The sequence below is a fragment of the Hyperolius riggenbachi genome, chromosome 1, assembly GCF_040937935.1.
Source record: "Hyperolius riggenbachi isolate aHypRig1 chromosome 1, aHypRig1.pri, whole genome shotgun sequence".
In the NCBI taxonomy this organism is placed as follows: Eukaryota; Metazoa; Chordata; class Amphibia; order Anura; family Hyperoliidae; genus Hyperolius; species Hyperolius riggenbachi.
Window position 1 is genome coordinate 123,873,915 of NC_090646.1, and position 24,200 is coordinate 123,898,114.

The 24,200-nt window shown below is 43.3% G+C and overlaps 1 protein-coding gene across 4 annotated transcripts in view; it reads left to right on the forward strand.

The window, feature by feature from the left end:
* The window catches only part of LIMCH1 (LIM and calponin homology domains 1), a 358,780-nt gene that overhangs the window by 85,722 nt on the left and 248,858 nt on the right, over nucleotides 1-24,200 (forward strand). The gene's annotated exons all lie outside the window — the stretch shown is intronic.

The following is a 24,200-nucleotide window of genomic DNA, read 5'->3' on the forward strand; positions in this document are numbered from 1 at the left end:
TGTAAGTCTCTGGTTTGCTAGTCATGATCATGTGCTAAAGCAAGATCGGAGCTTTGCAACTCTATCAGCTGATCAAACAAATCGCGTGCTTCTCCATGAGTTCTCCTAGACTCGACCATCACTAGAGTCTGTGTGGCTAGGCATGATCATGTGATCATTTTTTAGATCTACTCTGTTAACTTTTCACCTTCCCTGGAAGCAGAGGTGAAATGTGATCACGTGATTGTGAGAAGCCAATCAGAGGATTAATTGAGAAGAATTTACAGGTCTCGAAGGACAATTTTATGTTGAATAAATTGACCATTTTCTAGTTCAGTACACAGAGCTCTTAGAGAAAACTATTACTAATGCACTTAATCGTGTTAATGAAAAACTACTGATTACTTCCTACTATGTGAATCGTTTTAATCTGTACATCTGGTATGAAAAATCAACCATAGCTAGCTGCACAGCTAAGCTATTAATCTAAATTAAATGTGTTCATCAAAAGTCTTCTTTTTGTTTTTTTTAAATCATATATGAAGATGTTTAGTTCCTCACATCTCTCCATATTTGCAGGCATTACTGGGACAAATGGGAAAATCTCTCTCCTGTCTTGAGCAGTGCGAGTCCGCTGTGGGATTTCTCAGCTCTCCTGCTTTTTTCTCTTTTGTAATCTATTCTGATCTGTAGCTTAGTTGCTGAAATTATACCTACCGGAATCCAGCAAGCTGTTTAAGGAATTACCCTATGGTTGTGGCTTGTCCTGATTTTGAAAATATTTAGCAATCAATCAGGATTTAATTTCCATTATTGCAGTACAGATAAGAAAATGGGTTTGTACTGTAGTTGGTTACTATAACATCATTCTGAGATTTGGCTGGCTACACAAGATGGACTGACTGCATACACGCGACCAACACCACGACATGACCGAACCTGCGACAAACCATTTACACGGCTTGCATCTTATGTGCACCAACCAACTGAACAACCAACATTCTGTGTGGGCAAGAGATACGACAGACTGGCTGCATTCAAAACAAGTATCTTGTTCAGAGGATGTTGTACACACGTGGTCAAATGCACAATATCATTAAGTTGCCCATTAACTGTACAATATTCACCAAATGTGATCTTTCAATGCGATTTGAATGATTGAAACTAATCTGAAGGCAAGTATCGATTGCTCACTCTTACTGAACGATTCTTTCTTCAAATTCGATCATAAAATCTAACTTTCAGATCGGTTTTATCCAGCCAATATTTGTGCCATGTGCTATGCTGTGCAAGAAAATGTGCAAAAGTTTTACTTCAGGACAGTCCTGTGACATTTTTTGCCTCTCAGAGGAGCTATAAGCCATTCAATATGATATGATTTCACTAGTAGCCTCCATATGGCTTCAGATTACGTTACTTAATGTTACGATTTATAGCATATTGGCTCATATGAGATCCATCCAGCATACCAACATCTGACATGACTTCATGCAAGGTCTATTATTTCATTTGGTAAGCCCTCCATTCAGAGCTTATATCTTGTTTTCTTTGTAGTTGAATCATTTTTCTTTCTGGCTGGTTGGAAAGCAGAATGCTGTTCTCGGGGAGAGGAATGTGTCTTTCTTTAGGTCTTTGTAGACTGGGTGGGAGTAGAGGGGGCTAATCTGTAACAAGAATCAAGGGCAATCTGCCTCGCATGTGTGTTAAAGCAAACCCACCTGTGTGCATGTGGGCGGCTTTGTCTTATGGCTGAACACTGAAATATTCTTCTGTGTTTGGAATAACAAGACTACATAAAAAGTTAACTGTTAGTTTGTATCTGTTATTGCTACATTTTTCCTGGTTCATCTAAAAACACAAGTTTTTACAGTGTTTGGGGTTTTATTTGCATGGTTTTAGTCATCTTTATGTAGTTCACGATGCCTACATCCTCTTGCTGTGCTTTTTAGGCAATGGCTACTACATTAAAGGTAACCACTAATGATACAATCTTGATTGTATAATTTTACCCCTTCTATGCAATATGAGGAACATCCTAATGTATCTATTGAAAGGTAGTCTGAAGCAAATATTCAAACAAACAAACAGATACTCCCCTAAGGAGAGGGAAGGCTCTGGGTCCTATAGTGCCTTCCTCCTGTTCCTTTTCTGGCCCTGTCGTTCCTGCACTGGCTCCACCGTTAGCACTCTCCCCTGCTTCAGATTTATTTTGCCCTTCTACTACTTAGATTCGGTAAGACTGGACATTCCAATCCAGGCCACTATCTGTGAACTGTCTGGAAAATGTGCCCACTTCCTGTCTAGACAGGAAGTGGACATTTTCAGAGACAGCAGGCCAGTGGAATGCATTCTAATACAACTATCCTTGCTGATTAACTACATTCACTGATTTAGAAATACTGGACACATGTTTGCATAGGCAAATATACGATGTGCAAAGGTTGGGTGGTGGATATGCAAACAATCTTGGCTCTATATAAGAAAGCCCCTCTACTTGTACTGTACATATATGGGCAGAAGACTGTAAGCAGGCGAGTTTGTGGAAAAAACAGAGCAACTTTATGCAGTGAGTAAAACTGTCCATATATCTAGAGATGTATGGCCAGATCGACCATGAGACAGATCTCTTTCTGGTCAAATCTGATCTTTTTCCTTCCCTTACAACAGAGACTGACTGTTCTGCAAATGCTGCAGCAAGTGGTGTATCACACACGCCTCGTGGTACAGATACATGCGGTAACACGGGTGTCAACGGTGGACTCCGGGAGTCGGGCCAGTGGGACAAGTGGGAATTCACAGAGCACGGGGTGGGGGTGTGTTGTGACAATGGTTGGGGTTCGTTACGTACGTTGGACGTCATAGCGGTATTGAATGCAATTACTGATGCACACTGAGGCCTCGTTCACATCTAAAATCCTCATCGCAAGCAGTTTTTGAGTTTTTTTTCCCCTTCCCGGTGCTCCACTGCGCGCTGTGTTTTTGGTAAAAGTGCTTTTTCAGATTGGTTTTGTAATTCACTGCCTGTCAGGAAGTGAACTCTTTGGCCCAGAAAAGAATAAATTCAATGTATGTATTCTATAAAAACTACAAGCGCAATCACCACATAAAGCGGGTTTGTGAGTCGTTTGTTTAGTGCTATTCTATTACCTTCCATTATAGCAAAAACGCCCCCAAAAAATACAGGCAGCGCTTTGCGGACACAACGCGCTGATATGAACCTCCTCATAGAGATTCATTGCACAAGCGTTTTTTGGATGATTTTGAAAATCGCCTGAGCTGGAAAAAAAAAGGGCAAAAACGCCCTTAGTGTGAATGAGCCCCGAGTTTTTTTTCGGTTCAGATTTTCCAGCATGTCCAATCAGTGCATTTGATCACACTTTTTTGGGGGGGGGGGGGGGGGAAGCACCTGAAATAATTTGAATCCTAGATCTGGAGACCTTATACTAATACAGTAAACGCTTGTGTGGCTAAGCGTTTGGCCCTCAGCAGACTTCCTTTTAATATGATACTTGTGGAAGATTGCTAAACATTGCAGCGTTTGTTTGTTCACACTGCAGGCGTTTTTGGTATTTTTTAAGCATGGGTGATTTTTCAAAATCGCCCTGAAAGCGCTTACACAATAATTCTCTATCAGATAGTTCATATCTAAGCGGTTAGTTTCCGATCCGTTTAGATAAGCGGTGCTTGAGCCATTTTTGAGGCGATTGCGCCTTAATAGAAGGTATAGGAAAAACCACAAAACGCTCACAAACCACTTTGTGGAGCGATTGCGTTCGCATTTTTAAGAATAAATACATTGTATTCTTTTCCGGATCAAAGAGTTCACTTACTGACTTGCGTCAGGGAGTGAATTACCAAAACGTTCAGGAAAAACGCGTCGGAAATCGCTAACTTAAAAAAAAAAATAGCCCACCCAAGCGCCGGGAATCGGAACGAAAAAAATGCCTCAAAATAAGCCCACTGCGAACAGACACGCGAGCCGAACGCAATGTGAAGAAGGCTTCAATGTATTTAGAGTTTAGCCTATTTAATTCCCCCTCATTTGTGTCTAATCATAAATTGTAATTTGATCCTCCCGTGTCACATGACTGCCTATGGCAGATAAGCCCATTTGAAAGAACAGACTGTTACAATATGTCTGCTTCCATGAATCAGGAAGTAGAAACTGCAAATTTATATTAGGATTTGTATCAACTGTAACAAATAGATCTTTTTGTTTAAAGGTTATTATGCTGTTTCTTTCAGAGAGAGCAGAGAGGAGTTCTGAGTTCAGGTCCACTTTAAAAGGAAGTCAATATGGTAGCCTCCACACACCTCTCACCTCAGGTTCCCTTTAATCCTTTTCTGCTCTGATGGTCGGATATCTACAGGTCTATGTAAATCGCATGAAATAAAGATCTAAAGCAATGTTCAATGTGGGACTATACAGGACCAACCTCTCCTGTAACTGATGTTCCTGGCCAGGCAGCTCATGTGGAAAGAAAAGCAACAAGAAGCAGACTGATATAGAGGTGAATGTAAGCTATATTTTTGAGAAGCTGATGTGGATGATCGCACTGGCTGCCAGCTGTGTATGGATCCCATTGATGTGGTAAAATCCCCTCCTCCATCTACAGGATACCATTACAAGCACTACTGGCAGAATCTGTTATAGATCAACATTACTAAATTATACTAATACAGTAAACGCTTGTGTGGCTAAGCGGTTGGCCCTCAGCAGACTTCCTTTTAATATGATACTTGTGGAAGATTGCTAAACATTGCAGCGTTTAATAGACTTGTCTGTGGCATTTGTCGACTGCATTTGGGACTGGCGGCATTGTCGCATCAGTTACAGACTTCTATTATTTGCTAGATAGGGATCATTCTCTTAGGGAAGGCAGTATGGATGTGATCATGTGACGGATTTGCTTGTGGTGGAAGGCTGAACAGTCAATCCAAGTTTTCTTCACTGTCAAGAGTCATGAAGTAACACATACGTAGTGCATACACTATATATTTATAGTAGAATATCGCTGGCTGGTATAAAATTTATCAATGGTATAAGATTTATCAAAAGAATTACCGGATATTTACAATTCATGTAAGACTAGGAGCACCGTCTTTCCCCGAAAATAAGACAGTGTCTTATATTAATTTTTGCTCTAAAAGATGTGCTAGGGCTTATTTTCAGGAGATGTCTTGTATTTCTATTAGGAAGTGTCTCTCAGCAGAACATTTCCTGTTCCTTTGTACTGTGATGATCATGGATTTGAAAGTATGCTACTGTACTGATCTGGCACCTGCCCTGTCTTCCTTGCACACAGTTGATAACCTGACTGTGTGCTGGGATGACAGGATCAGTGCCCGATTGGCACTGCACCGCTGTGTCCCCACTTACTGGCTGCCTCTTCCTACCCTTTAACTTCCGCTAAGGCTTATTTTCAGGGTAGGGCTTATATTTCAAGCAAGCTCAAAATTCCAGCTCGGGCTTATTTTCCGGGTAGGTCTTATTTTCAGGGTAAGAGGGTATGTTCTATTGCACGTGTATTGCTTTACAAAGGATTTTAGCTCATCACAGTCCAGTTACGGTGGACATACATATAGCGATCATCCATCCGATCAGATCAGGTTAACCAATACCAGTTGCCTGGCAGTCCTTCTGATCTCTTTGGCTGTAGTAGTGTCCATATCACACACCTGGAACAAGCAGGTAGTTAATCTTGTCAGATTTTCGTCAGAAACCTCATCTGCAGGTTTTTTCAGGGTCAATAGCTAAAAGTATTAGCAGCACAGGGTCAGCAGGACAGCTAGGCAATTTGTATACTTGAAAATTTTAACTAAATATGTCCGCTTCCATATTCCTCTCACTTCAGTTTCCCTTTAAGTTTAAATGGGGCACAAGGCAAGGTACTAGCCTTCGCTTCCTGCAATAGTCTTTTTGGTAAGTTGAGGTGGGAGAGTGGTCAGAGAAAGTGGCAGCTGGGCCCCTTGATGGCCACTTGGCCCCAGGCAGTTGCCTAGCTTGCCTCGTGGATGATCCTACTCTGCATCAGACAGTGGTTTGTACAGTGTCCTTCTGCAACCTCTGAAATGACCACGCAGCTTTGGATACTGAAGAATGGGACACTGGAGACCTTTACGCCACACAGCATTGCCAGTAGAATTTCTCCTCCACTCCCTGTTCTTCCTCTGTAGCAAACAGTATACTCATGCAGAACTAAACGCACACCCACCAGGCATACCCCATCAGCCTGACTGGGAATTGGGATTGCTTCAATCTAGCTTTATTAAATTCAGATGCATTAATACAACAAAGTAGGGAGCTTCTTTTGTGGTTTATGTCTTGGCTGTGCAATAGTGGAATTCAGTTTCAAACGTTTTTGGCCCACTTTGCGTCTTTCTGTATCTGAGTAATGATCGAGATCCCCACCCTTTACCTCCCACGAAAGTATCTGTCTGAGCAATTTCATTATATTTCACATCATTATGTCCTCTCCTTCCCACATCTTGGCAGCGGCGGTGGGCTGCAGGGAATGGAGCCTTGTGAGTGATTGCTCTGACAGCTGCCCGCATGGAACAGAACCATGGTGCCCCTCTGCTGCTGCCATGCAAAACATTACATGATGGGAAAATGTGTCTGTGCCAGCAAGGGCCGGCTCCTGTCAATTTTGGGTGATGCTGCCAGTGCTCCAGATCCAGTATGCTTCCAATTACTGTATGCTGTGGATGCCCCTGCATGATCACTACAGGGCCTATTTGGTCTGGTAAATAGGCCGCATTCCTTCCTATTGCCTTACACACCCACCAGAAGACAGATTATGTGTTTTGCAATGCTACAAAAGCTTAATTAATAGAACTATTGATGTTGTCTGTGCTTGTTGCTGTTATTGGTGGAAGGAACTGTTGTGATGTAGCAACAGAATAAACATTGTGCTTTATTTTTGTAGCCCTGTTATGTTGATACTGCTGTTCCCATCAGTACACAAATACTCACACATGCTTTGCAGAAGTTTGGGTGGAAGCAAGCTGGCCTAGCGGTATAGTGTGGAATTGCTGGAGGAAATGGCGCCTCAAGCTGGCCAGTCTGCTTCTTCACTTTCCTTCGAATGTTCACCCAGTCTCTTCCATGCATGGCACCATGATGGCAGAGGCATCATGCATGGTTTGTGCTATGGGCATGGTTTGTGCTATGGGCATGGTTTGTGCCATGGGCGCCACAAGAGGCGCAGGCAGGATTTGTAGTTAATCTGACTTCGTGATTTTGTCTGTGTATCACTTAGTTAATTATTATACAGTATTTAGACATTCTACGTCTCCCAGTCCTCTTAATTCTCTTATTCAGTCCTTTATTTGGTCAGCTTATTATAGACTATAGGTATTATAGACTATAGGTTTATGAAGCACTTTTCATATTTTTCACAGCGCTTTACAGAGAAGTTTGAAAAAGGATAATATATTATTAACCTCCAAATGAAATGCATGCAACCACAAATAAAACTGTAGAACTGTTTTCAGTTAGTCATCTGTTATTAGTGAAAACAAAAGGCCCAGAGTTGCAAAGCGTATGAGAATCACATGAGATCCCACTAATGATATCCATGCTCATGATGTCACTGCAGTAATAACAATTGTTATGGCATATGCCACACACACAGACACACACGTACATGTGTACACACACACACACACACACACACACACACGTACATGTGTCTATATATATATACACACACACACACACACACACACACGTACGTACGTACGTACGTACGTACGTACGTACGTACGTACGTACATGTGTATATATACACACACACACACACACACACACACACACACACACACACACACACACACACACGTACATGTGTATATACACACACACACGTACGTACGTGTGTGTGTGTGTGTGTGTGTGTGTGTGTATATACACACACACACACACACACACACACACACACGTGTGTATACACACACACACGTGTATATATACACACACACACACACACACACACACACACACACGTACATGTGTATATACACACGAACACACACACACGCGTACATATACACACACACACACACACACACACACACACACACACACACACACACACACTTACATGTGTGTGTATATATATACACACACACACACGTACGTGTGTGTGTGTGTGTATATATATACACACACACACACACACACACACACACACACACACGTACATGTGTGTGTATATATATATACACACACACACACACACACACACACACGTACATGTGTGTATATACACACACACACACACACACACACACACACACACACACACACACACACACACACACACGTGTGTATATATACACACACACACACACACACACACACACACACACACACACACACACACACGTGTGTATATATACACACACACACACACACACACACACACACACACACACACACACACACACACGTGTGTATATATACACACACACACACACACACACACACACACACGTGTGTGTATATATACACACACACACACGTGTGTGTGTGTGTGTATATACATACACACACACACACACACACACACACACACACACACACACACACACACACACACACGTGTGTATATATACACACACACACACACACACACACACACACACACACACACACACACACACACACGTGTGTATATATACACACACACACACACACACACACACACACACACACACACACACACATCACTGTTAATATTAACCAGTAGGTCACCTGAAAATGTCATTTAGTCAGTGAAATACAGTATATGGAGGGTCTTTTTCGTTTCTGCTTCTTTTCCTCTCCTGGCTACCAGTCAGGACCCCAGTAATGTGAAAAGTTGGAGTTGATGGGAGAGGAACAGAAACTTCTGCAGTGGTGCATTTCATACATGAGATCCAGTATTCTTCTGGGTAAAAATGCAGGAAGAGAATGTTGCATCAATGTTTTTGTTTTGAGCCAAGGCCCAAGAAGGTCACATGAAGGGGGCGGGAATGAAAGGAGCTCCACTACAGTTGTGTAGTACACAAGAGGGGGGGGGGGGGGTGTTACATTCTACATTCCTTTTAAATCGATATTCAAGCCACACAAGTCATGTGGTGTTAGCTCGGTTATGTCGCCTTGGCCTGGACTTGTATTATCTGGGGACTGAGAGCTGTTTTAAAGCAGCTTACTTCTGAGAGGAGGTGTGGTTTGTATGGACACCTGCCCTTCTGCTAAGTTTTCTGGGAGGGGGAGTGGTTTATGCTAAGACCAAACCACCTTCTAAGATTTCTAGGAGGGGGAGTGGTTTGTGCCAAGACCCAACCTCCTGCTAAGATTTCTGAGGAGGGGAGTGATTTGAGTCAACACCTTCTACAGAGACAAGCAGGAGGGATGCAGACAAGCAGGGATGCATTGTGTGAACACCACAGGGGTTTCTAGGCTGCGGTGCTGCACTCTGTATAAACTATTCTGTGTCCTAGCAAATGCAAGAGCAGTGCTCAACATCTTGGCCATTTTCTACCTCCTATTTATAGGCCTGGAGGTGATTAATCAACTGAAGAGATGAGGAAGCACACACTCTCTTGTATCTTGGGTTAAAAGAGGTCTATGGCTACATTTTAAGTTGACATTGCATTCCCTGTAAAAGCAAATCAGAAAGTCGCGCCACGTGTTATCCACGCGTTGCGTACAATGGAGCATGCAGTCAATGAAAAGTACATGTCACTGTTAACACTTGCAATTTGCAGTAACACACTGCATGCAGTGCTTGGGCCCTACTGTGAACAGGTCAGAAAGCTGCGCTACAAGGCGGCTGTTGAGCCGCACCACAATGCACCATTGTGAACGTAGCCTAGCCTTTATCAAGGTTTTTTCTAGTTGTATTTTGGAACATAAATGAACTCTGCTGTTTTTAGTTTTTTCCTATTTTTCTGTGTTGGTTCAGATACTCCCTTTCATTGTAGGAAACAACAAGAAGCCAAATGTGCAAAAAATAAATAAATAATAAAAACCCCAAAAAACCTGTAATATAGTTTAAAAAAACTCTCAAGAAAATAAGCCAAAACTGTTTTCCCAGCAGTATTGCTCCCATTCCCCACTCTCCTGAGTCTAGCTCGCAGAAACCTGTGGCAGAGCCGCTCTGACATTGACTTGACCTGTGTCTGTGTATGGACATTTCTGCAGGCAGGTGCTGATATTTATGTTAAGGTAATAAATGCCTAGGGCAGAGTAGATTTGCTGCGCTGGAGGTGTAAATAGGATTTTAATAAGTGGAATCTTTCGTTCTCTGGTGAGAAGTATGTTGTAATACAGCACTTTTTAAATGTGCTTTGCAGTGGTGTGCCATAAGGTGCTCTGTGAACAATGTAAGAATACATGGTAAACATGGGACAGGAAGTACTACTCCAGAATACTTATTGGCAATATCTGGGAAATTTATTACTTAAATGCCTTTTTAAACATGACTGAAAGCAGTGTTTTCTGCTCTTGTACCATTAACTTTAAGGAGATTTTTTTTTTAACATTCCCTGTCCTGGCTAACAATTGGCAGCTTCTTGTGGACACATTCATGCGGCTTTGGTTGTCTCTACAACCTCCTCTATTGTCTCCTGAGCTGCCAGGCAGTTGATCAAGTTTGAAGGCACATACCCACTTATAACTTGGGTTGTCCAAAATTATTTTTTTAGATCATTTTGCACACCTTTTCAAAATGTGTAGAGGCGTCCCATGATGCTTGGCGACTGCCCTTTGGCAATCAGACATGCTAGAAACCATAGCCTGTAGTTGTATTATACACCACCAGCTTATTCCTACTTGCAACCCCCCCCCCCCTTCTTTATGCAGAATGCGTTTATACCCAAACAGCATTTTTTTATGAGGAAAGGTGGGATCCGAAAAGATCAAGAGCTATTGTTTTGGCTGACAGTTATAACAAATGTTTATGGGGCTTAGACTCCCCATATATGGACCAATAACACGAGTCAGGTCATCCTGGCTCCTTGCTTGAGCTCCGCCATAGACTGTAATGTTAATTACAGCTATAGTGCTGCTGGTGGAATTTCTCCTCAATTCTCTGTAATTTAGGGTGCTGGCAATAGCCGTACCCCGAATTACATGTCCAAGGTGACAAATTGGGTAATCCGTAAGGGAAAATATTTGTTATTCCTCTACAATGCTTAGCGCAGGGAGAGCAGTCTCTTGGCTTCTCCCTGTACCCAAGTAACCACCGCAGAGAACATACAAACGCCCAATAATAACCGAGTATGACTAGAGATTGGTTTTACCTGGCTAGTACCAGTCAGAGGACACCAGTGGATACGCCAGGATTTGAATAATTTCTGAATCCGCACCATCTGTAGAAGTCTGCCTATTATTTCTTAATCTGTCAGTCAAGACTGTTTAGCTGGCCATACATAAACCAGTTCTGGCCTGATATGCCAAGCTGAGCGATCCCTGTCTGATTGGAATTTACCATGTAGGGTAGGAATCAATCGCTATTCAAACAAATTCTATTACTATATGTTTCTGTGGAGAGCTCCTATTTGATCATATAGGACATATTTGTGAAAGTCCAGTACGATTACTGTGAGCACACAGCGCACGACAATTCATGCAACTGGTGAATTGTGCATTGCTCAAGTAGTGCAATTTGCACTACCTAGATTACACATGCATTGCTAGTCTGTCTTGCGTTATACTAGCGCGTCACTGTATTAATGGGAATTGTGCGATGTGCACAACTCTTGCTCTCAGTTGCATAAATACTGGTAAAATTACTCTGCACTGTGTGCACACAATAATGTTACTGGCCTTATTGCACATTCCCTTATGACTGGAAAGACCGCTGGACTTTTTTTTTTTTTTTCTTAATTGCTGTGGCATGTCCCTGTTTTGTGTGAATTTCCATGACTTCCTGTGCAGACAGGAAGTAGGAAATCTCTGCAATGGTAACAGACAAATCACACGTTTATGCGGACTAAGGAGCAGTTACAATCACAGACTAGTTCTGTTCTTTTGGCCTGGCTTGTGCATTTAAAAATATATCCAGTTTTAACCAGGCTAGCACATTGTTTTTCCTAATTGTATAAAATAACAAATATCAACTGTGGAGGTTGCAGCCATTAGGCTGGTTTCACACATAAATGTGTACAGTTCCCCTCCAGTTCTGCCCCATCACTTTTCATCAGTTTTGTATCAGTTTTCTATGCCTGGGTTCACACATGCAATGTGTACAGTTCCATTACTGTCAGGTAAAACTGATAGAACTGATGCAAAGCTGACAGGAACGGAACACAATTGTACACATTTTCTGTGTGAACCCAGCCTTACTGATCTTTGCATTAATGTATGTTGCAGCTACATGTGGGGAGTGTGATTTTATAGCGTGTTTGTGATTGCTAATGTGCTGATTGAAATGTTCGGACTGTTCAGTTAAACACATTGGGCTTGATTCACAAAGCGGTGATAACTCAGTTATCACGCCTAAAAGACTTTAGGCGTGATAAGCGGTGCAAAGCTGAGTTATCACCGCTTTGTGCTGCTCTTCGCGCGAAGCTCCCGCGCGCAAAGTTTTGCGCGCGTAGCGCACCGCGCTGCGCGCGCAAAGTCCCATAGGGCTCAATGGACGCTGCGCGCGAAGCACGGCACACTGCGCGCGCAGCGCGGTGCGCTACGCGCGCAAAACTTTGCGCGCGGGAGATCGCGCGAGTTTCTTCTTATCACTCCTAAACTGAGTTTAGGCGTGATAAAGGGCTTTTCACAGGCGTGCAAACACTTTGCACCGCTTTGTGAATCAAGCCCATTGTGTAATTCATGTGGTGCACAACCCAGACTCCCTCCGGCTGCTGGACTGTGTTCAGCTTCATTACACAGATTTTTCTGTGCGTTTCTGATGTTCGGTCCTGTGAATGGTTACTGAGTGTTCCTCATCTGGCCTGGGAACTGGTCCCTTCCAGAGCTAACACAGCCATGCTGAACGCACTTGGCATGCAAAGCTAGCATTAAGTATGGAAACCTCGGAATGTAATCCATACCTGTAATTATCAAATTCGTTTTAGATTGTAGCCGTGACAGCTTCAGGGCACGGTTTTTCTCGCTTTAAACCTCGTGTTTTGCTTGTTTAATTGAGGCTTTCCACTTGTAACATATGTAATCCCCTAACTTAAAACAGAACCGCGCTGGCTTGTCGTGATATTAGCAGCATACCGCTCACTAGCCGGAGTGCTGGATCCATGAACCTTACTTGGTTTTAGATGGATGTAAAGTTCATGTGCACAAAACTCATATAGTCTGATAAACCCCAAACTTGCAAACTGCAGCCATAGATGTGATTTTACTCTTTTAAATACTGACCTGTTTATTATTATTATTATTATTATTATTATTATTAGTATTATTACTATAGTGCATTGCGGTACACTCCTCTCCCCATCGCAGTGGGCATCATTCATGTAGAGGCGAGGCAAACACTGCAGTGTGTTGCTGAGTGGCAAGGCAGGCATTTGCATTGGCGCCGCAACAGTCTATTTAGATTGTTGCTTTAGCAGTGCCATGTGCATGCGGCAATCATCCCCAAAAAATGTGATGTACCTCCCTTCCCGCACAGAGCACATCACTGTTTGAGGGCGGAGCCATGCAAATTAACCTGTCTGCACACTCTGCGGTGGGGTAATGTGCAAGTGGAAATGGTGTGATTTGTCCTGTCTGGGGCTCTTTTGCCCCAGGACAATCGCACTGCACCATGGGCTTGATTCACTAAGTCGTGATAACTCAAATATCACACCTTATCAAATATATCACACCTTATCAAAGTTAACACTCCTTATCAGAGTAGCATAGGGAGCGCTACAAACTTATGCCTGCTAATTGGCAATGGCACTCGTTCTGCCCTGAGCCCCTGCGGGTTCGTAGCACTGGCAATGCTACTCTGATTAGGTGTGTTAACTTTGATAAGCTGTGATATCTTTGATAAGGTGTGATATTTGAGTTATCACACCTTATCAAAGGTGAATCGTGCCCCATGCGTGAAACTAGCCTCAAAGGGCATACATGTTGTCTTAGCAAAATGGTTATATTTTCAGACCTAGAATAATGAAGACTTTCTGTGAGGACCAAAAATATCCCAAAATCAGCATCCATAGTCCTCTATGAAAACCATGTACCACCAACTGAGAAATGTACCTTCTCAAATAAGGAACCAGTGTAAGCGGGTCTGCACACCATCTGTTAGTATTGTTGCATACAGGCCACTGTACGCCCAAAATGTCAGCTCTGTTATTTTTCCTCTTCGGAGAGAAGAGCCAAGAGGAATGATCCATGTCAGGCGCACTCAATCCCATACAAAGAGTTAAGGCGGTGGAATTTCACACGTAATCGTTTCAATTATGCAGCATGCATTCTTTCAGAATTTTCTCACTGATCTCAAAAGACTGTTGTGTTGTGTGCCAATGCCTGCCTGATGACTGCACAGCGGCTGATCGCTACGAAGATTCACTAGATTGGGAACACGGTCACTGAAAGTGGGCAGCAGATAAGTGAATCGATAATGACTGGAAGTCAGACTGTGAAGGGTACCGTGGTGACAGATGTACATACCAACATTCTGCACATTTTACATTTCTAAAACAAAGCTTCCACAGATGAAGCACTTTTCAAATAGAAGTAAAGAACATTAGACCTTGTTTATTTATCATGTGCATATTGGGTTATAAATGCATCATCCGTATTTTCAAGCTACTTTGAGGCTACTTACACACTAAAACGTTGCATTTTAGGGGACGTTATGGTCGCATAACGTGCCCCTAACGCAACGTATGGTGGTGCGGGAGAGGACGTTAGAGTGAGCCGCGTTAGGCGGCTCTATCCGCATAAGGTGTCCCAGAGTGGCGCTGATTGGCCGGCGGGACCACGTGAGGCGGAGCGAGACACTCCGCCTCACGTGGTCCCGCCGGCCAATCAGCGGCCGCCAGTGCAGTGCATATTAAGTAGCCATGTGCGCGGCTACTGTAGCGGCATCTCCCCGCCTCCTCTCCGCCCCCCACTGAGCATGTGCAAACAGTCTAACGCGGCTAAAGCCGCTAGAACGCACAGCATGCTGCACTTTCACTACAACGTGCAGCGTTACATGTAACGCAACGTGGGCACTGTGAACAGCCCACTTGTGTTACATTGCTGTGCGTTGGGGGAGCGTTACAGGCTGCACTAACGTGCACCTGTAACGTCCCACTGTGAAAGCAGCCTAAGTGGAACATCATACATACATACACATACACCTATACATATACAGATGTATATTTATCTTATTGACTAGTGGGAATTATAGGTATTACCTTTTTAGAGATTAACTTTCTCTTTGTGAAGCTGTGCTTGCTGCAGCTGTGCACCTAGCCATATCTCCAGTCCCTCTTTGGGAGCCATGTCCCACTGTCCCTCTTTCTTCCTCATTTGTTCCTCTTTCAGGACTGGTGTACAGATTTGTGTAAATAGATGTATTTTTCTGCTGAAAAAATGTGTTAAATTGACTCTAAACTTTATTCCCATCCTTTTTAAATAGATCTATTTCTTATTTCCAAGTGTTGTTATGAAGGGAAAATTAAGCGGGACAGAAAGGACCAGTGTGGTCTGAATTATAAAAAAACATATTGTTATAAAATCTTTATGGTACGCGTGACTATGGCCGTGCCAGGGGTGTGGCTAGGGTGTGTCAGGGGAGTGGCTTAAAGTGGATCCAAGATGAAAAACTAACTATAACAAGTAATTTGTCTTTATATGTTATCTAAAGTTTTTAGATAGTTTACACAGCAAATCTAGCTGCAAACAGCTCTAACAGTATATGATTATTTCTTCCTGTGATACGAGGGCAGCCATGTTCTGTTTGTGATCATTACACACAGGCAAGCTGATCTGTATTTCCAGCCCTCAGCCTGTGAAAACTTCACTCCACTCTCCTCCTCCCTCCTCCCCCTGCCTCTGAAATCTCTGACTAGTAACACCTCCCCCTCCTCCTGCCCAGACTGAGACTAGCAAGGGCTTATCGGAGCTCAAAGTGCCAAGGCACTGGAGAAGCTGTGGGCGAGGCTTGTTTAGTTTATAGGGAATTAGAGTATTAAAACAAAAAAAAGTATTTGGCTTGAGGAATGGTCTATAAACTATATGAAAGGAACACAATTGTGCAATGAGTAAAAGTTTATCTCTGATCCACTTTAAAGAGAAACTCCGACCAAGAATTGAACTTTATCCCAATCAGTAGCTGATACCCACTTTTACATGAAAAATATAATGATTTTCACAAACAGACCATCAGGGGGCGCTGTATGACTGATTTTGTGCTGAAACCCCTCCCACAAGAGGCTCTGGTACCGTACGGTACTCTGGGCAAACTGCCACAATGTAACAATGACACACACAGGAAATGGCTGTTTATAGCTGTCTGTTAAAGCCAGAACAGCTACATAATCTGCCCACAGTAACAATGTCACCATGTAATACATGTGAGAATGTGAATCTGGGAGAGGAAAGATTTTACAATGAGCAAACTCTGACTAAATCATGTATACATAATTATTGTAAAAATTAAGCACCTTTTTATATTAAATTATTTTCACTGGAGTTCCTCTTTAAGTGTCATTCTTTCTTATCTCAAAAAGCTGGTAGGTATGCACCTAGCCATACTTTTTTTGTAAGACCTTTACAGATAATTTTCTGCTAAAGTACACCTGAAGTGAGAGAGATGTGGTGGCTGCCATATTTATTATCTTTAAAAAAAAATACTGGTTGCCTGGCATCCTTCTGATCTGTTTGGCTGCAGTAGTGTCAGACTTGGGTATGGTTAAAATTATTGGAGGCAGAGGATCTGCAGGACGGACCGGTAATCTGCATTGTTTAAATGGAAATAAATATGGCAGTCTCCTTGGCACTCTCAGTTCGGTTTCCCTTTAAGAACCCAGTGTTTTCGGTTTCCCCCTGTATATTGCACGGTATGGCAAACATTCTCTTTTCATGCTAATTGCCTTGTTTTTTGTGTGCCTGTAAAAGTCATTTTACAGTGTATCTAACAGAAACTGGCGGAGTGTCAGAGCTTGCTGCTGCCAGGCACTGGATTAGTGCAGGTGTTTAAAATGAGTAAGGCCTGGAACCCACTACAAAAAGCTATCGCTAATCGCAGTTGCTAGCGTTTTTGTATGAGCGGTTTGTAAGCGATTTCATGAGTTTTCGGAAGCTATTTTAAAAAGTAAGAGGTTCTTACCCTGTGAGGCGAATTACTCCTACAGCGCGGTGGGAATTTCTGAACAGTCCCATGGCAACAGCACTCCAAGTAAAGGACTGTTGCCAAGGTTTCCAAGATTATTCAGTTGCAGTTTTCTTTGGTGGCTGCAGACTGAAAGTGAGAGAGAACTTTCAATAATATGACATTAAAAGCCAATAAAACCATATAGGCTAAAAGAATAAACATACACCGGGAGATCGGCGTGCACTAAAGCAACAAGCAGCCAGCGGCTGTACCGCGGAATACAGCCAGCTATCGCCGTACGCCGTCTCCTCTCTCCCTGAACGTCGGTGTCACCAGACTCCTCCTCTACGCGTTTCGTCATAAATGACTCATGAGGGGCTGGCTGCTTGTTGCTTTAGTGCACGCCGATTTTGCATGCTCGATTTTTCGATAGTGGATGCATTACTACCTCCAATCATATGTCAGGCTTCTACTCCACAATGCCTCAGCAGGCCAGCCAGCCAATGAAAATCACTGTTGCCTTGCTTGGCAACCAATCAGATGTTTTAAGGTGCCCATACATCTAGCGATTTTGCAGCCCGAACGATCATCCAATTCAATCATTTTATTGAATTAGATGAAAATTGGGGCAACAAGCATGCCAGATTGTTGATTTGATCGATTTTGGCCCGAAATTGGAAAAATATCAATCGAGCATTGGAAATTCTCAGACAAATGTGGAGGATGCCGGAAGTCAGGCCAGCATGACAGGTGAGGATGCCTGAGGTTAGCTTCACAGTGGTCAGTTGCATAATGCACGAGTTATATTGCGCTATAATGACTGTGAACTGCAATGGAGGCTGGACGTAGACTTTAATACAAAGCCTGCATGCGGTGAGCTAGAATAATGCGATCAGTTACAACACATTACTGTGAACAGCCCCATAGAATTGTATGAGCAGTGAGTTGTAACACAGTAACAGTTATTCTGCAATGTAACTGACCACTGTGAACAGGGACTAAATGGGCATGGGGGGGATGCAGCGCCGCTAGGCCAATTCTGGATAGATTTCATGGTTATATCTTATCGGGAATCTGTCTACAGGGAAAGGGAGGCAACAGATCTCTCTTCGATCAAATTCCATCAGCGAGATCTGTTCCATAGTCTATTTGCCCATATTTGCACCGTTACTAGGGATGATCACAGATATGCAAATTGTTTCGAGTTGATGCAAATTTATGCACATGTTTATGCAAATGTATGCAGCTTGAAAATGGACCAATCAGTTTAAACCTGGGTTTAAATTGATTGGTCTATTTTCAAACTGCAAACATTTGCATAAAAATGTGCATCATTTTTGAACCATTTGGATCTCATTGATCATCCCTAATCATTACAACTAGAATATGACTGATCCTTGCAGCATGCATTTATCTAGTTACATGCCAACCTTCACTTGGTAAGATTTATTTTGCCTGTAAGCTGCTTTATTTAGTGTTTTCCCAGATCTCTTGCTATTGCTTAGGCTGCCCTGGCTCGCCTTCAGCTCCCCATACCAGAGCCACTTACTGCGCACTTGTCTGCCACCCCACACATTCTTCCCGGGCTGTGCCAGATTGCTGCTCTGGGATCAGTGGGAGGAGAGCCGCAGCTCCGAGTTTACCAAGCTACATGCCATCTATCCCTTCTCTAGCACTAGAATAGAAGGCTTGACTCATTATACGTCTCCATTCTTATAAAATAATATCTGTAGGTTGCATTTAAAAAAACGCTGTCTTGTTTAATAGATCGGGCCCCTATTGGTGGAGTTTTGGTTTGTGCCACCACACACAAATTCAATGAAGCATGTATAAAGTTGTGTGATCTACACAGGGGTAATGAGACATTAAACAGTGTGTGGGATGTTGAGGACTGAGGCACACAGTGTATTGAAGGAGCAGTACAAGCGGAAGTATGCTGTGCTTTGTTCTGCATCACTGTCCTTTCAAGCAGCAAAGAGTAGCGGGAACAGTATTGTTCCAATAATGCGCAAATCAAAAAGTAATTTGCTCACCCCAGCTGTTTCCTTTTAAAACTCCTCTGGACTGCCAAAGAACTCATTTCTTGCTTCTCCCTTCAAGTGGAACGTCTGTGGTGTAGGAGATTGTGTTTTCTGTTTAATGCATGTCCAGACATTTGTGGTGGTTGGTCTGAACTCGTAATAAAAGGGAAACCTTCTTTAAACCCATTCTCCCGGCTTCAGCCCAGGTGGGAAAAGGATCTGACAGTGCTTGAATGGTGGGAAGCCAAATGGGAAGCTAAACAAGACATCCACACCAGGCTTTTAATGGTTTAATCTGTGTATTAAGGATTGGTATCTCCTTAATCCTTTAATAGATCCATCACATCTTTTGACCATAATCGGATTAACGCATTTGGTGTAACAGTATATTATAAATTTTCACTTGGAAAACTTCACCGACTTCCTGTAACTAGCAGAGGATTGTCTTATTAAAGGCTAACTCCAGCTCTGTGACTGTTTGCTAGCATAGTGCGAGAAAGGCTAGAAAATATCAGGTGATGTTGCACGGTTCTATAATTATCTGCACAGAGCAGGAGGTATTGCCACGCTGGGGAGTAACCAACTGCACTTATCAGAAAACTGACAGGTTTGAATTAATGTTTGCAAAATCCATTCCAACGTGAAAGATTTGAGCTGAGAGTTTGCTTTTTTTTCTATGAGCAAAAGTGGGCTATCACTTTAAAGAGCAGAATGCTTTGCAGATCTGTTGTGTTCTGTCTCTAGGTGTTCACACTATATCTGTTAGCTGATATCTCTGTGCCGTTGTGAAATCCACCAATCGTATCACCACTGCCAAGGGAGAATTCTGTGAGGTAAACAGTAAAATTTTGATTCACACAGAGCCAGGGCTTCCAAGGTTTGTTTCCAAGAACTTATTGAATTATTGGGTTTGTATTCTCTTCTGTAGACCTTGTTTTGGAAGGCGCCAGTTTGACGTACAAAATGCATGAGCACAATTAAATTCAAAGCTTGCTCTCTGGTGCAGGTGTCAAACTCAAGGCCTGTGGACTGAATGTCGCTCTCCTTGCCATTTTTTGTGCCCTTCCCCCACATGTCGCCTGCAGTATATTGCCCGCAGATAGGCTAACACCACACTTTACACTTAAAACTTGGGTCTCAAAATGTTGGAAAATACAAGGAAATATACAGTAGTTTGAATCTGTTCAAGAAGTGTTAAATCTTTATAAACAATTTGGCCTGCGACTTAGACTGTGTTTTAGATTTTGGCTTCTGACTTGAATTTGACACTACAGCTCTATGGCATGCTCTATGCTTGGCTTTTGGGAAAAATAAAATTGCATTAGTGGAGAAGGAACACTGCGATTTCAGTTAACTTGCTGGTGTCCTTGCGATTTGTGAATTGTATGTGATACAAAAATTGGATAAAATCCTGTTCCGTGGAGAAGGGTCCTAAATGCTGGGAAAACCACAACTAAATGGTTCAATGAGAATGTACAAAGTTAGCAAGTGTTAGCAGCCCCTGGATAACTACATGCCCTCTGATTAATGAATGGCCAGCCCCTGGTCACTGCATGTCCTCTGCTGAATGAATGACCAGCCCCTGGGTCACCTCATGTCCTCTGCTGAATGAATGGCCAGCCCCTGGGTCACCTCATGTCCTCTGCTGAATGAATGGCCAGCCTCTGGGTCACTGCATGTCCTCTGCTGAATGAATGACCAGCCCCTGGGTCACTGCATGTCCTCTGCTGAATGAATGGCCAGCCCCTGGGTCACTGCATGCCCTCTGCTGAATGAATGGCCAGCCCCTGGGTCACTGCATGTCCTCTGCTGAATGAATGGCCAGCCCCTGGGTCACTGCATGTCCTCTGCTGAATGAATGACCAGCCCCTGGGTCACTGCATGCCCTCTGCTGAATGAATGGCCAGCCCCTGGGTCACTGCATGCCCTCTGCTGAATGAATGGCCAGCCCCTGGGTCACTGCATGTCCTCTGCTGAATGAATGACCAGCCCCTGGGTCACTGCATGTCCTCTGCTGAATGAATGACCAGCCTCTGGGTCACTGCATGTCCTCTGCTGAATGAATGGCCAGCCTCTGGGGCACTGCATGTCCTCTGCTGAATGAATGACCTGACCTGCCCCTGGGTCACTGCATGTCCTCTGTTGAATGAATGGCCAGCCTCTGGGTCACTGCATGTCCTCTGCTGAATGAATGGCCAGCCCCTGGGTCACTGCATGTCCTCTGCTGAATGAATGACCAGCCCCTGGGTCACCTCATGCCCTCTGCTGAATGAATGACCAGCCTCTGGGTCACTGCATGTCCTCTGCTGAATGAATGACCAGCCCCTGGGTTACTGCATGTCCTCTGCTGAATGAATGACCGGCCTCTGGGTCACTGCATGTCCTCTGCTGAATGAATGACCAGCCCCTGGGTTACTGCATGTCCTCTGCTGAATGAATGACCAGCCTCTGGGTCACTGCACGTCCTCTGCTGAATGAATGACCAGCCCCTGGGTTACTGCATGTCCTCTGCTGAATGAATGACCAGCTCCTGGGTCACTGCATGTCCTCTGTTGAATGAATGACCAGCCCCTGGGTCACTGCATGTCCTCTGCTGAATGAATGACCAGCCCCTGGGTCACTGCATGTCCTCTGCTGAATGAATGACCAGCCCCTGGGTCACTGCATGTCCTCTGCTGAGTGAATGACCAGCCCCTGGGTCACTGCATGTCCTCTGCCTGGCCCTTACTATTAACAGGGAGCATGGCAAACTTGACAAATGAGGTTCACTTGCTCTGTGTATTCTATTGTCTTATTTATTTATACTATGGCTTCAATTCATAAAGGGCTGATCGATAATATTAAATAAAAAATAATAAATTAAGATTTTCACAGGCGCTGTAAAAGTTCAGTAATTTACCGAAAAACATGGCTTCAATTCTTAAAGACCTGTGCGGTAACAGTAGAAGAGCTGTGGAGCTGGTCTCTGTTCTGTTACTGTGATGATGGCATTGCAATAGTAAAAGGCATGCCTTTAGATCTACATGTTCCTTGTAGTCCCTCTGAATCTGTCTATTAGTATTTCTTAAAGTGACACTGAAGTGAAAAAAAAGTATGATTTAATGAATTGTGTGTGTGTGTGAAGTACGAGAAATTAATAGAACATTGGTAGCAAAGAAAAGCGTCTCCTATTTATATTTTGTTACTGTATATACTCGCGTATAAGCCTCATTTTTCAGAACAAATGTGCAGTAAAGTTACCCCCCTCAGCTTATATGCGAGTTAGTGGAGCAGAACGGATAGTGGAACAGGTTTTGTTACTGGCAGAGGAGCATAAGGATCATGTACTAATGATCCTGCTCTTGCCAGCTGGCTCCCTGGTGTGTCCTTGCCCCATTCCCTGCAACATGGTGTGCAGAGTGCGCTGCTCTAGACTACCTGTGTCCCCTGGCTTGTGAATCGTAGTGTTCAAGCAACGTGTCAGTGGTGCATTCATCAGGGATTCTTCCTGTGTGGCAATCGCTGTCTGTCATATCTATGGCGTCTTAAGACACAGCCGTATCATCCTTGGGGCACATCTGGCTACGGGGAGAGGGTCTGACTTGCACTAGGGGCAATCCCAGGCCACTGTGTGTGTGTGGGGGGGGGGGGGGGGACTATCCTGGATAGGGGGCTTATACGCGAGTTGATCACTTTTTTTTCCCTGGTTTCTGAGGGAAAAGTGGCTTATACGCGGGTCAGCTTATATGCGAGTATATACGGGATATAGCCTTTTTTTATAACATTGCATCATTCTCTAATTGCAGTTTTCAAACTACACTCTGCATTTTAAACTATGAAACTGCAGAGTTAATGACCCTTTTGAACTCCGCTACCGTAAAATCTTATCTGAAGTTGTCTCCTTGTTTCTTTGATGTATAAGTGCTTCAGAAAATAGCACTGCTCTCAGGCTAAATTAGTTGGAGAGCACAGAGAAGCTCTTTTTCATACATAACAAGTGAAGTTTCTTAACTCTTCCTGTACTGGAAACAATAGGAGACTCTTATCTGTGCTACTAATGTTCTATTTCTTTACAATTCATTATATTTTTATTTTTTATTTTCACTTCAGATTCCCTTCAACATTTTATTTAATGGCCAGAGTTTAGGTGAACTTCCATTAAAGAATTGCCATGCTTAGATACTTTCAGCACTTGCTCTTCAGCATCTTCAAACGGGAACCTGAAGGGTTAACGTCTGAAGGCCTGCAGGGAAAATCTCTTTTGTGCCGGCTCTCTTCTCTGCTGCTGGGGAGGGGGGGGGGGAGAGGGGGCTTTTGGGCGGGTTGGAAAGAAACTTGCTCCTCCCTAGAACATGTCGGCACCAATAGAGAGAGCAGCAGGAGACTCTTCCTATTGGCTCTCTGCTTTTGTCTGCTATGTGCTATAGTATACCAAACATCCCTCTTGGCTTTTCCGCATACTCTAATCTTTATGAATTGACATTTACTGATGTATTCACCACAGAAGTCGGTAATTGACCTCACTGCTTGGTCATTTCAGTTTGCCATGCGGTAACAGTCTTTATGAATTGACATTTTACAAAATGCTTGGTAAAGTCAGCTGTTTTTTGCATTACCGCTTGGGGTAATGCTTCATGACTCGGGGCCTATGTATATTCACATTATCCTCCCTTGGAGAAATTAAGTAAGTCTTTTGTTTTTCTGTCACTTGTTCTCAATCAACAAACACAACTTATCTTGTTCTAAAATTCTGGCAGACACTCGTGCCAGAAATGCCTCGGTTTTAGAAGCGTTATTTTTGAGGGAATATTATTTTAAGCTTTGCAGAATTTCCAAATCGGGTCGCAAGTTTATGCAAACCGGTGTCTAATCCACAGAAAATATGATCTCTATCCACATAGCAGTGCTGAGTTTCAGCTCCCTGAGCCAGAGCTGTCTGCTGCCCCGCTGTTAGTGGTTTGTGTGCAGCTTGTGGTCAGACCCC